At 31.0% G+C, this 15,110-nt stretch overlaps 1 long non-coding RNA gene across 2 annotated transcripts; it reads left to right on the top strand.

Annotated features, from left to right (window-relative positions):
* Positions 1–1,217: 1,217 nt before the first annotated feature.
* Positions 1,218–8,870, top strand: LOC126723763 (uncharacterized). 2 transcript variants are annotated; one of them, XR_007654456.1, is made up of 4 exons: positions 1,218–1,397; positions 2,445–2,565; positions 7,007–7,138; positions 8,134–8,870. It is a non-coding gene; the product is annotated as an uncharacterized LOC126723763 (long non-coding RNA). The 2 variants fall into 2 exon arrangements; XR_007654457.1 differs by lacking the exon at positions 2,445–2,565 and having other exon boundaries at positions 1,221–1,397.
* The last annotated feature ends 6,240 nt before the right edge of the window (positions 8,871–15,110 follow it).

Below are 15,110 nucleotides of genomic sequence, written 5' to 3'. Positions count from 1 at the left end.
AAATTCAATTTTGAGTTTAAAATTATTTATTTATCTATTCATTTTTCGCATGTTGGATTAAATGTTAGATTAGATTATGACAGCATTAACACAATATTTATCTTGATTACAATCATTATGTATAATAGGGTAAATTTTTTGAATTTGATTATGCATTGAATATTTGGCTTGATCACATTACATTTGAAATGTTTTACATATTTAGGAGAATGAATTTGACTTTGATGTGAGTTTTATTTTTCCTTTTCTTTTTTATTTGAAATGTAGTTTTTTTTACTATTATAAATTTTTTTATACATTTCTCGGTGTTTTTGATTGTACAGTAGAAAAAATTGGGTGTGAAATTTTTTTTTAAAACACTAAAAAATAATTTCCAAATTTAGTTACTTTTAATGATACACAAAATCTTGTAAATATTTTTTCAACCTTTTGAATTCCTAAGAAAAATTGTATTGTTTTTAATTTTGGTATGACAAAAATTATATATTACATTTATGAAAATATAATTATGAAATACATTACTATTTATTAAATTAGTCCAAACTGCAAAAATAAATTTAATGAGACCACCTTAAAAATATTATCACGCGTAACGTGCAGGATCCACGACTAGTCATATCATATACTATATATAACAGCAAAAGCATTTTCCTGCAATTAAGGATGTAAGGTCACAATTTGGTTCCTAAGACCAAAAGGTAAAAGGATCTAGGCCCAAAGAGCCCAATACAATGAATTTGTAAAAAGTGGGTCAGAAAACTAGGCTCTAATGAGTTGGGTAACAATTATAATGGATCTAGATGACAAGAAAGGAAAGATGGACTGGTTATATACAAGAATTGATCTCCTCGAAACTAGTCCATCTTTCCTTTCTTGTCATCTGGATCCATTATAATTGTTGCCCAACTCATTAGAGCCTAGTTTTCTGACCCACTCTCTACAAATTCATTGTATTGGGCTCTTTGGCCTAAATCCTTTTACCTTTTGGGCTTAGGAACCAAATTGTGACCTTACAAAGAAGGTGTTGCGATGTAGGAAAAAAGGCCCCTTAAAATGTTGCCACGTATATAGGTTTTAAGTTAAACCAGCCGCACGTTGCACTGGTTGGCCATTTAAAACTCTACCACGCTTGCAATTAAAAAAGGATAAATTATATTGTTTCGTTAGGTTATCACACCATTTGATAGCATCTCAGTATAAAAGGAAAAATAACCGGTTAAAATACATTTAAAAGGCTTGCAATTGTCCCCAAAAAAAAAAAAAATGTAGCATACAGAGATAGTTCTTCGTTCCTTTGCCAGACTTTGAGTGCTGCTGCAAGCAGAAAGAAAAATCTATGGGCATCAACACCGTTAGGCTATATATCTGCCACCATCAAATCATCAAAACCGGTTCCGGTACGTTTTTCTCCATATTTCTAGATTTGGGTATGAAATATTACTTTTTATTGAGTTTTTTTGTTGGATAGGTTTAGATTTGATTTTGGTTTTGATTCCTTTTTGTTTTGGGCTTTTGGGTTCTCCATGAAAATTTTTGTTTTCTCAATTTTCTGATTTTTTATTTATTTATTTATATTACTAAGCCTTTCCCTGTTCTCTAATATCTGTGTTCATAGTTTTTTTTTTTTTTTTTTTTTTGGGGTTTTGATTTGGAAAACACCTTTTGATCTGTTTCACACGGTTAAAACACCTTTTGATAGCCTTCAATATAAAAGAAAACAAACCACTTAAATCAGTAAATTGCAATCAAAAGGAAAGGGGAAAGAGAATAGAGTTCGTCGGAGCCGTAACCCGATAGCTTAAAAGAGAATTTTTTGGAACCATCGGTTTCCCCACCACTGAAAACAAAACCCGATAGATACTTATTTAGTTGTTATTAATTTTGGGAGTTGGGGGTTTCTAATTAGGGTTTACTGCAATTGTATATTTCAATTCCTAGTATGTTTTCCTCTCTGTTTTTTTTTTTTTTTTTTCTTCCAGGGAAACACCATAGAAGATCAAATTCTACTTAAAAATCTGCCACGCGTCTAAAAACCCAAAACAGCAAAAACGTCAATGCCATATGCTGTATCCATTGGTCAAATCATATAAATTCAATCCAAACCGCACATACGTTCACATTCACTGATTCATTTCTTCAAACACCGATAAAGTCCCTCACTCTTGCTTCTCAAAAAAAAAACCTTTACTCTCGATTAAAAGTAGATACCTTCACTGATACAAGTAATCCCTTCAAAATCTCAGAAATCTTCACTCAAATCTGCCTCTAACCATCACCTATTTTCCATTCCCAAAAGACTGCCTCTCATGTCGCTTACAAGGTTTAGCTTGCCGGACCCGCTACTAGTAATTTTTTTTTTTGGGTGTTTTGTTTAGATTCGTTTAGATATAGGCTTTTAGGTTAGATTTGATTGATTTATATTAGATTCATTTATGCTGTACAAGGTCAAACAGCAACAAAGAGAGCAGGAAAAAAAATGTAAACAAAGAAGGTACAGGCATTAGAGAGAGACTTTGGTTGAACTTTGAAGTTCACGGAGAAGACAATGGGTTTTTTTTTAATGTGGTATGAAATTTAGTGGCTTTGTCTCTATTTCCCTCCGATTATTTTTTATTGTTCAAAAAATTTATCGCGCTCTTTGTTTAGTTTTAATTTTTTGATATCATTTTTTTTCTCTATGCAAATGTTAATGCTTTGTTATTCACTAGAATTGTTTTAGGGACCCATGAAATATCTCCAGTCTTCAATTCAAATATTATCAGTTCTAGCCCCTTTTCATAACCTTCACAACTCCAAAGCCGAAACAAAACTACATTTTGGCCAAACTTCTACTTCTCTTATTGTGTTTGCTATGTTTATATTCAATTGCTATTCTTATTGATTTCTTCTAAAGAAAAACCCATACAATATATCCCCTGTTAAATATTAGCATCGCGATGTGTTATACCATGTTGTGTATGCTAGAATGGATGCGGAAGAGGAAGCATATAATAGGAACACCGAGAACACGAGGGTTACGTGGTTCAGCCTTGACGGCCTACATCCACGGAGGAATCCCTTAAGGGCTATATCTTTATTGTGTATAAGAGTGTAGTACAATAACCTGTATTACAATGAACCCTAACATGAGTATATATAGGCAACTAAACCCTAGACTACTAGTACAAGTAGGATTGGGCTTGGGCCTATTACATTGGGCTAATATGTCTAATATATATCTCTAACATCCCCTATTGTTTAAATCAATTCTGGTTAATTAGTTTGAATGCAATACTGAAAATGTTCGCCTCAATAGAAGAAACAGGAATATGCAAATATGAAATTTGTCTATAATTTAATGCCAATCTCTCTCTCTCTCTCTCTTTGGAAGACTGACAATTAGGGATTTTATTTTTTCATGACACTATAATTTTTCTCTATCCTAAAAGCCTATTTATTGTTTTTGTATTTGAATGAATGCTTGAATGTGTGACGAAACCCAAATAACCAAATATTTATTACAAGTTTGGGTATCTTAATTTTGGAACTCTGTGCATCCATCTTAATTTCACTAATTTTTGCATATAGGCTCAGGCTACTATTCTTCCTATTAAATAAGTAGTGTTGTACTCAAAGTTGTCGGTTTGTAAGTGAATGGTTTGATTCAAGTGCTAATTTGAAGATTTTTCCGATTAAGGTAGATCAAGATGTTTTTTTCATATTTAGGTGTGGGTAGACTCAGGTTTGAATTGGTTTTTGTTCTGGATTCAATTGACCTATAACACTATTATGATTCCATTAATCTTCTTCCGATAGCCAAATAGATAGTTAGAGTTTTTTTTTTTTTTTTTTTTTTGTCTGTTATGTTTTGTAATCAAGTTGGCTTATTTGTGTGTTTGTGAGGTTTTCCAATTCAGTCTAACTCAATGATTACATTGTCTTGCTTTTAGTGATTATTCTGTAATTGTTGAAAATGCATGATTTATGTTTTACGAAAAAAATGTAGTAATTCCCACACATGAAGTGCTACTTATACCTATAGTTAACATGTCTACAAGTTCACATTACAACTACAATTACAAAACACAGAAGACAGTACTTTATGAGCTTATGATTGCCAAATGCTATAATTATGATCTTCAATTTAATTATTGTTACTGGATTACCATATTTTGAACTCTTGATTTTGGTACATCTAAATATGGTAGAGATCATTTTCAATTCTTAAGACTCAAATTGGTTAGTGACTTATCATTTTTTAATTAGAAAAAAATCTTTGGCTTCCCATCTGCCACTAATCTTTGAAATTTTGTAGCACATTTCTAGGAGTCAATATGAAGGGAAATGGATAATAATTAGGGCTCATCATCATGGATAACTGCAACATAAGAACATGCTAGAACAGAATAAATTCATTTACTTTTGGAGTTATATCTCGGAAAGCCTTTTAATTCTCCATTATTAGGGAATTTTGCCAGTTGAAAATATTTCTGCTTTAATGTTTTTAAAATAAAAAATAAAAAATTTGATGCAGTCTCTTTAGAGAACCTTTAATTCCTCCATTATTGGTGAGATTTGTATATTGAACATATATGTATTTTACTAAGGTTAAAAAAAAGGTTAATTGATGCATTTTCTTAGAGATTATTATTGTTGTGGATGCTTAAATGAAAAAGAGCATGAACATTGTCTGAACCCTACTGAATTGTTACAGCAATGCTAACTATTGTCAGTCAAATTTTAGGCATTTGGGTTAGATTTTTTTTTATTATCAATTATAGGATTAGATTTGGTTTATGGTTAGGGTATATGTGTTGCTTTGGTTTGGTTTTGGATTTTTGAGTTAAAATTGTTTTGGGTAATTTGTGGATTACAAAGCAGAGAGTATTTTCGGTCTCTTCAATTTCTTTACGCTTCCTGAATGAACATTCCTGGAGAAGAGTTTCTAATTTGTTCATTCAGCGTTTATCAAGTACAAATTTAGATTTATTTAACTGTCTATTGGATTCAATTGTAGAATTCATTTGTCATTGATTGGTTTCAATTTCAAATCTGTGTAGTAAAAAATTAAAGGGTTTTTCTTTAGCTTTTCTTTTTCTGGGTTTATAGGTGGAAAGGCAAATCCTTGGAAGCAATCCAAGTCTTAGCAGTTCTACTAGTTATAGTTTCCACTTTATTGGAACCATCACCAGTAATTTTTTTTAATTGAATGTTAAATATGCTTTATGTTTGGATATTTGGTTGGATTGGTCTGATTTTTAGGTATTTGGGTTAGAATTTATTTTGTTTTCATTTAGTTATTTGGGTTAGGATTTTTTTTCTATTTGTTTTTGTTTTAGATATTAGGATTAAAATGGTTCTCGGATGTTCTGTGATTAATTTTACAATCTGCATACTATGCTGCCAACCATGTCTTCTTTGTTGGATGGTGCTTCTCTCTCTACAACAATCTATACCTAAACAGGCACATATTGTTTTACACATTTCTTATATGATTTATTCTGTTCTTTTCTATTTGTTTATAGGACTTCTACTAGATGTTTCTTTACATATATTTTATTTGAATTTTCTTCGAGATATTTATTTAATTGTATATTGCCATGATCAACATGAAGATTAATTAATTTTTCAGATGCCTCTTAGAAGTAGCTAGTGAATCTAATTTTTAATATTAGTGCTTCCCCTCAAAAATTCTAAACATGTGCACATTCTCAAGGATTGATTCCTTAATGTACAACTTTGCCCAGTTTTGAAACTGGTGGATATATGACAAAAACAGGAATACAGTAATTTTTAGTGGTAGATGATTTTTATATAGTTAATTTTTTTTTAGTTCCATTGCCACTTATAAATGGCCATTAATATCAGATTGAATTAATTATGAATATAAGACCAAGCACCGTGAAACTAATTTGAATTTTAGTATAAAACTTCGAAATGAATAGTAAAGTAGAAATTGACAATGAACATTCCACCTGACAATTATCAATGAATATTCCATGCCTTTATGTATGGGTGGATTCTTTTATTTAAGTTTTCTTATTTAGAACTCCCTTCATGCCATATCGTTAAGCATTATGAAATGTTAATCATGGAAAATTTTGGGTGCATTGTTATGTGTTTTCCTTCTCTAAAATGGGACATCCATGAAGTTTTGGAGTTTATGCATGTGCAGAAATAATAATAGCTTAATATGTGTCTTTTAATGAACCAATGCTGTATTCTATTAAAAATTCACCAAATTCTATTTCATTTTAAAATACATCAAGTGGGCTTTAGGATTGAGGTTCAAAAAAATTTTTTTCCCATCAATTACTTTTATATATATATATATAGGTAATGTTTACTATGACTTGAGCTACATTGTCTAAGGAAGTCAAACACTTTAGTGAGAGTTCTATTTTTTTGTTTATGTGTCCTTTGTATGTTTAATTATTTTGTTGATTTATTAATTGATGTGCTATATCAATAATAGGTTGTTGGTTGTTGTGTCTTCATCATAATCACAAGGCCTCATCAATATAGCTGTTTTGACATATAGAAGGAAAAAAAAAAAAAAACCCACTTAAAACTCCACAATGTTTAAGTTAAAAAGCAAAAGGTTATTCGAGACAAACACGTCTAAATAATCAAAGCTAGACACTACATCTCACACAAATGTAAAACCCATTTGTCCAAAGCTAATTGCCATTAGAACTACCTATTTTCTTCCTCAAATAAACGCATTTGTCGATATGTTTTTTCCATCCTTTTGTCAAAGCACAAATTCACAAAGATCTCTGATAGATAAGATGGTGGGTATTTTGCAAGAAGATTACAGAATCAAAAGGTTAGGAACCGCCATTGTGAGATTGTCTTACCACAATCTTCAGCCTTAATTTTACTTTTAGACTGCCGGTATTTATGTTTTTAAAATTAGTTCACTAAATATGATTTAGGTTTTGGTATTTTGGTTAGCTTCATTTATATTTAGGCTTTCGGGTTAGATTTGATTAGTTTATATTAGATTTCCTTTTCACTGTACAAGGGACATCACAAGGCAGCAAGTGAGAAGAGCAAGAAAACAAATTGCAGACAAAGAAGGTACAGGCAATAGGGAGAGGCTTCGGTTGAACTTTGAAGTTAACAAAGAAGACAGAGAAGGGTTTTTCTTGATGTGGTATGAAATTTAGTCTCTTTCTCTCTCTCCCTCTCTATCTCTTTTTTTTTTTTTTTTTTGTTCAAACAAATTTATAGTACAATCTGTCTATAACTGAATAACAAATAAATTCACATTATACGGATCCAATTCGTGAAAATAGGAAAAGAAAAACAAACTAAACTAACTGATCTTCGCACCAAAATCAACTGCATTTCTAGCATATCATACGACACTGTTTCTGCTTAACCAATAATTAAGTAACAGCACATACGAAATGGAGCGTTTTAATAAACATCCTTTAGTGAAACGGTGTGTTTCCTCCATATTTGAAAACCAACGGTAACTCCCAAATTCAATTCAGTCTTCTTCAACCTTGAGCCCTCTTTTCTGAAATCAACCATTATCATCCTTAAGCTTCTTATCCTTGCTGTTTGTTCTAGAAATGCTACTATCACTAACAGGGTCCAGGTAACAATAGTCACGTAAAATAAGTGTAGGGACATAACTAGAAGTTTAAGACTCTAAGGTAGTGTGTGCAATATAACATGTGCAAAGGTATATGTGTTCATGACTTTTTTTGGATGTTGAAGAAGCCACAAGATTTTTTATGTAGATACAAGTAACTTTCCCATCTAGGGCTTAACATTTACAAAGTCCAAAATTAACTTTGTAATATATGATGTATATATTCCACTCCATGTCTTCCCTACTCAAAATTTTCATGTGTTTTATGGCTGCCTTAGAAATTTTAATAATTTTATGTTCTAGGTATGTGTATATATATATATATATATATATATATATATTTGATGGATCGGTTCTAGGTATATTAGAACTTGCCAGATGCATATCATCAATTTGGTTGTTAATACTTAGGCTCTATAAATTTCTATAAGAAAATTGTTAATATTAGTTCTTATCCTTCCAATCTTTGAACTTTTTTTTAAAAAAAAATTGGTTGGATCATGGTCCTCAAGGACTTAACAAATTTCCAATAATTGTATTGTTTTCAGTTGCACCTATCTGAGTTCTGCTTCAATAACTAATGACATATTTGCAACACTTGGATTGAAAATTCATGGTGGCAAAAATGTCCCTTATGTGTAAGACATTTTCAGGGTGTTAGGTCTTGGTATGTATCCAGTAAATTCTTGAGAATACATAATGAGAGTTCCAAGTAGAAATATTGGTCTTGGTGCCAAAGGATGTATTTCTTAGTGCATTTGGCCATAGATAACATATATTAGAAGCTTCAAAGATTTGGAAACTCATTATAAATGAATCCTTACACTTCTATTAATAAGTTGCACAATGGTGAGATATCACCCCTTTCATTTTCTTTATAAAGATGGTTGTGGTTAAAGAAAATTATGTTCCTTCTGGACTCGATTCCATAGTGATGCAATGATTGAGAAATAATGTGTTGGGCATAATTTGGTGGTTTACATACAGGAATTTACTTCTCTTTTGAGCACTAGCGGGTATATTTATTAAAAAAATCAATACCATGTAGCTTCTTGAGAATTAGTATCTTTGTTGTAGCTAGCTGAAAAGATTCAAGAATTACTTGGAGGAATGTACTTCATAATGATTTGGCAATTTAAGGGAATTTTTGCCCCATGTTGATGAAATATATAGTTTTGATATCTATTTCTCAAACCATTCATTGCTAGATAGGAGTTAGGTTAATACTCACAAACCAAACCAATTATATGCTCGTTCTCTTTCAAAGGATGTAAAAATAATAATTGTGCAGGTAACTTAACCAAAATAATTAAATAATTGTGAATTCACTCACGCAACACACATATTCTTAATTATGTTATAGTAATTTATGTTTCTTTTTTATTTTCCGCTTTTTTAATATATAATATAATTGAAGCTAATTATGTAAATATTATACCACAAGATTAAATTTTTTTAATGGATCATAAAAATTAGTTAGAAATTATTTCAAAATGAAATTATAAAGTATTCGCGTATTGCGCGGGACGTAATCTAGTATAATATAATATAAAGCGAAACATTTGATTTTTGTTGACTACTCTCATTGTGCCATATGACTATTTAAATTATTGCCACGTTTACTTTTAAAAACACTAAATAGTGTGCATTTTCATGGAATAAAAGGAAATGTTTTAGTTATATTTTCACTTGTCCAGTAGTTACAAAATATCAAACAAACACTTTTTTTTCACAAACGCACTCTACATTGTCTACAATCCCTCTCCCATCCGTTTTTTCTCTTTACCCAACTCTTGTCATCAGTTTCTCTCTTCATCTCTGCCAAAACCTACAATTTCAAACTCTTAATCTAATTCTCACTAGCATTTTCCCTTAAAAATCAATTAACAAACACAACATTCTGGCTCTAGGAAGTTAGAAATTTGTACCTACCATATTCCTTCCCAGCTCTTGCAACTTCTTTCTTTATCTCTCTCTCTCTCTCTCTCTCTCTCTCTCTCTCTCTCTCTAAAGTGCCAAAGCAACCTTTTCTCATTCTACAACCCTTCCTTCTACTTTCCTCTTGCCTTTCTCTAAATCTAACAACAGTGAAGAAGCATGATAGTTGAATTCGAACTGTTTAAATTGGGGCTATTGAAAACGGTGCCATTGAAGGCAAGAGTGGCCTCGATGATCGCCTCTTAGGCTGTTCGTTTCTCCAACCCAAAAGACTGGGTCGTCCTACACAATGATTTAAAGGTTGCCCAACATGTTTATAATCCGAAAGAGGATTTTTGCAATTTAACACCAAAATGCTAACAATTTCATTAGTTAGCATCATTTCCAAACTATTTAGGAAAAAAACATCTTGAGTCTGTCAGACCCGAGTTCACTATAGCAACTCAAGTCTCAGAGACTCGAGTTCAATGTGCTAGTAAAGCTTAGGTGGAAATTTTTTCCACATGGAACTTAAGTCTTTAAGACTTAAGTTCCCTTAGCAAAACCCATAAAACACTTGCTCTCATCTCCTCTCAACAAACCCAAAAATAAACATGCTCACATCTTCTCTCAAGAAACCCAGAAAATAATAACAAAACAAGAAACAAAGCTTAAAGAAACCTAGAAAACGAGAACTAAAGCTTAAAGAAGAGCATAAACTAACAATGGTGGAAAAGTAAAAATAGAGAGAAAAATAAATTCTCAGATAATTTTAATTTTGAATTGTAAACAGGAGGCAAAGCTTAAAAGAAGAGCTTAGAGTAACAAAGGTGGAAAAATGAAAAACAGAGAGAAAAGAAAGAGAGATAGTATTGGAGATGAAAAACTGAATAAATATGAATCAAATGGATTGAAATGAAATCCTCACTGCCTCCATTCTTAAAGAGGGAAAAATTCCTTGGACTTCATCTCAGTCTACAAAGGAAGCACCATTCTGTCGGAGACAAAAACATCAACGCCGTCAATGTTATTTTCACCAAAACCACCATAACTTTTATTGGATGCCTTCTTTCTTCTTCACTCAGTCTATACACCTTCTTCTTTTCTTTCAGCTATATGGAACTTGAGTTCCATGTGGAAAATTTTTTCCACATCAGCTTGGGACTCGAGTGTTACAGGCTCGATTTTTACATTGAACTCAAGTCTTTTAGACTGGAGATGCTAGTTTTCTAAATGGTTTCGAAAACCTGCTAACTAACAAAATTGTTCCTAAACTGGTGTTAAATGGCGAAAAAATCCCCCCAAAGATCAAAACTCCTTCTTTTTTGTGGGTTTTGTTGAAATTTGCTATATGAATGAAATGTTTTATTTCTGAACGTGGGATTTGAAGAATTTTTACTTATTTTGTAGCATTACATAAAGCCTAATTCGTGGAAATGCAAGTGGAAACATATGGGAAGAATAGAAAGTTTTATTTATTTATTTATTTTTATTTTTTTATCAAGAAATGGATGTGTGAATATGGAGACTATGGCGATAATTAGTTGGTTGATAAATCTTTAATTTTCAAATAATTTGGAGGCCATGCTTAGCAAGTTGTTATATTTAAAGTTGTTTTAATATGTGGTTAAATGGTATCCTTTATTTTGAAGCAAATTGGCTATGTTAGATAGTTGGGGTTTTGGAGGAGAATAATTTTTGCTTTGGCTAGGAGGAGAATGATTGTTTGGAGTTTTGTTGTTACATTTGAATTATGCATCAATTCATGATTTTTGTGCCACTATTTAACCTCTTATTTTAAACTAGGATAAAAGACCATTTTCAATGATTGCACATTTTCATGGTGATGTTTTGTTGGCCTTTTTTGAAATTGGCATTTTCATACAATCGAAAAAAGTTGCCAACAAACATTGCTTATAAAATAGGAACACTCTCCCACTAACCCACTTTTTCAAAACAACTCTACTTTTAATATACTTTTTTAAATAGAAAAATAAGTTAAACAACCCACGTTGTTTTTTTTATCCTATAAAAAAACCTATGTTTCTAATACTTTATTATTATTTAAAAAAAAAAAACACTCCTAGGTTTTTTTGTGATTGGAAAATGTAGTAATCACAAATTATAATGGATACAAATTATTAACGTTTTCTCACGCATGTGCTCAGAGGCTAGTTTTATATTATTTTTTTTATAAGCCACATAAGCTTGAAGTTGCCAACTGTTCAATCCATTAGCCACATAGACATTTTTTGTTAGTGAATTAATAGTAGAGACCAAATTTGTAAGTTGGAAATAACAAGTACTAAATTGAGTGCTACTAAAATCTAAGGACCAAATTGACTGTGACCCCAAATATAGGGACAAAATGGTATTTTTGCCTAATAATAATTATAAATTTACAATTTTAAATAATTATTTTTGTATTATACATGCCATTTATAAAATGTTGTACTATAATTTTGTTGAATTTGTCAAGATTTATAGTTTATATTTTTTTAATTGTGATTTATTTGGAGAGATAAAAAAGAGACTTGATATGAATCAAAAGATATTTTGGGAAAAATAAATAATACTTATAAGATTCCTATGAATAAATCAAATATAAGAATTTCGTATTCTCAATATTTTATTAGATTTCTAATCAAACCAAACATAAAAATAGTTACATTGTCAGGCATTAAATTCCTAGAAATCTGGATGCTGGGAGTAATATAGATTGAATAAATGTCACATCAATGTTAATGTTGGAAACACAATGATGTATCAACCAATTGAGTTACGAGGCTCTTGACAACTTAAGTTGAGCTCAAAAAGATTGAACATAAAGAAACCTTGATACATATACCAACAACCAAGAAAGTTAAAAATAAGTGGAGAAATAAAATTATAATTTTATAACTAATTGAAGCTACATCACTATATAAGACACAACTCAGACAACGGATTTGAGAAATTTTATCTTGTCAATGGACTCTACCTATTGTCGCCTCATCGTCATCCACTCTAGAGTCTTTTGATTCCCCACACCTACATTTTTACCTAGAATTGGGGATTCGAGATCAAATTGAGGAAAATGCATGATAAAAAAAAAAGAGTAAATTAATTATCCAAAGCTAGGTTACTCAACCTCCAACACAACGAGCAAATTCAGTAGAGGTATCATTAAGGATCCATTTGGTTGAGGGAATGGAGAAGTGAGAGGATTGAAAATATTTTAGTTTTTTCTCATGGTGTTTGGTTGGAAGGATGGAAAAGTGGAGAGTTGGAAAACTCATTTGTTTGGTTGAAAGAAAAATAAGAGGACAAAAACATTGTTTGTATATATTACTCCCATGATATTAAATATATTGTATTAGAGGTGAAAGCCACCATTTGAATTTTTGTTTAAAACCAAAACCTACAATTTGATTTAAAAAAATCAAAACAAAGCCAAAACCATTGCCTATTTGATTTTAAAAAACACATTGACAAAATTAAAAATAAAAAGGAAAAAAAAACTACTGCTTGATTCATCCCAAAATTTAAAAAAAAAAAAAATGAAGAAGAAGAAGAAAAGAGTAATGAAGTTAATGCACAATGGGTGGGAGGGGTAGTTTTGGTGTTTTCTAAAACCCCTCTCGTCCTTTATTTTCTCTCCTTAAATATCTCCAAATTGGAGAGATAAGTTTTCAATAGGCCCAAGTAGAAAACACCTGGCCCTATCCAAAACTCCTCTCCCACCCACTGTGCATTAACTAGACCTTTATCAAGTTGACGAGAATGAGTACAAGTGAGTTATTTTGGAGCTTCTTTTTTAATTTTTTTTATAAAAGAAAAAGTTTAGTTACAATTAAATAAGAGTTATCAAATATATTTGTTGATTTATAAAACTATTTATGTGTATTATTTAAAAAGCCATATTACTAAAATTACACGCGAATATTCTCTTTAATCACCAAAATAGAAATCAATGGAAGATAAATTTTAAAAGCTGAACAATGATCGAGCAGCATCCACGTGGCAACTTCATTTGTTAAATTTTTTTCACATATCCTTTAATGATAAGGACTATTGTATGACTTTTTTTAAAAAATATTTTGGGAAAAGAGGACTATTGTAACTTAAGACTAGATCAAAAAATTTAAAAAGTGATAGAATATTTTAACGTGAGATAACAATGGAGGGAAAAAATGATAAGTTGAATTTATTTATTTATTTATTTATTTATTTATTTTTTTAAGTGCAATTGATTGCCTTCTCCTATTAGTCATTTGTACAATTTATATGCAAAGAAATGATCACGGCCCCTTGTAATTATCTGTTTGAGTAATTTTTAATTTACATTATATTAGCAAGGTAAACCAATATTATAAACACAATATTTAACTATTTATCATTTTTTTATCTGGCCTCTTTTTGTTGATACCACAATAATAAGTTGTAGTTCACGGTGACAAGGATGTTGGCTACCACTTTTAGTAAAAAAAAAAATGGCGAAACTATACTATTAATCCCTAAAGTTTATAATGTAAGTGCAATTGGTCTTTCAAGTTTTAAGTGTGTGCTGTTAGTCCCTCAAGTTTTTAAAATGAGCAATATTAGTTATTCTGTTAACTACTATTAATGTATTACTTATATGGCTAACGGAATGATAACTTATCAATTTCTTTAATGAAAATATTTACAAAAATTATTAAACAAAGAAGCAAATTGATCCGGTTCCAAAATCTAATTTTAATTCTATCTGGTTTCAAATCAAAACCCCACTTGGCCATCAGATTTTTTTTTTTTTTTTTTTTTTTTGATACAGCCATCAGATTCTGAAATGAGAGAGAAAGTGATTAAACTCAGATAGCCCAAAAATCGAATCCCATAGTGCAATCCTCAATGCCGACTGACTCAATTTGAGATTGGGCTTATGCATTATGAATTTCTCTGTCTTTAGTCTTCACAATGCAGTAATTCTAAATGATCCCAAACTATAAAGAAAAATTTTGGCTTGCAATTCAATTATACAATGATCAAGAAAGAAAACAGTAGACAAAGTAAGAATATAGATCCAGATTCCAACAATCTTCAAATGAATAAGGAGCGGAATTAAATAATCAACAATCAAAGCACATGTTATACGAGATAATAACAAGGTACAATGTCGTTGATCTCTTCGAGAAAGAAAGAGGGAAGTCCTTCTTGGACCACCCTTTTTTGGTGTAGCGTTAGTTAGAGGAGCAAGGAGAAACAAGTGCACTGCCAGCCAACAACGGAGCCCATCATGTCTTCTTCTTCTTATTGGATTGTTTGAGGCGATGAGGGCTTTGCTGTAGGGTTAAGATTTGATTAAGGTGAAGAGAGATCTTCTATCTCCTGCGTTTTAGAATTAGATGGGGATGGCCAAGCTGGGTTTGATTTAGAACCGAGTAGGATAAAAATTTGATTTTGGAACAGGGTCAGTTACGTGTAAAATAATTTTTGTAATTTTGTTAGTTAAAAAAATTTTGGGTCACTATTCAATTAGCCATATAAATAATTCTAATAGTAGTTAAAGATAGACTAATACTGCTCATCTTTAAAACTAAAGGGACTAATAATGCACTTTTAGAACTTGAGGAACCAATTACGCTCGTAA

This window comes from Quercus robur, chromosome 4 (assembly GCF_932294415.1).
Source record: "Quercus robur chromosome 4, dhQueRobu3.1, whole genome shotgun sequence".
In the NCBI taxonomy this organism is placed as follows: Eukaryota; Viridiplantae; Streptophyta; class Magnoliopsida; order Fagales; family Fagaceae; genus Quercus; species Quercus robur.
This window is presented reverse-complemented; position numbering and strand designations above follow the sequence as displayed.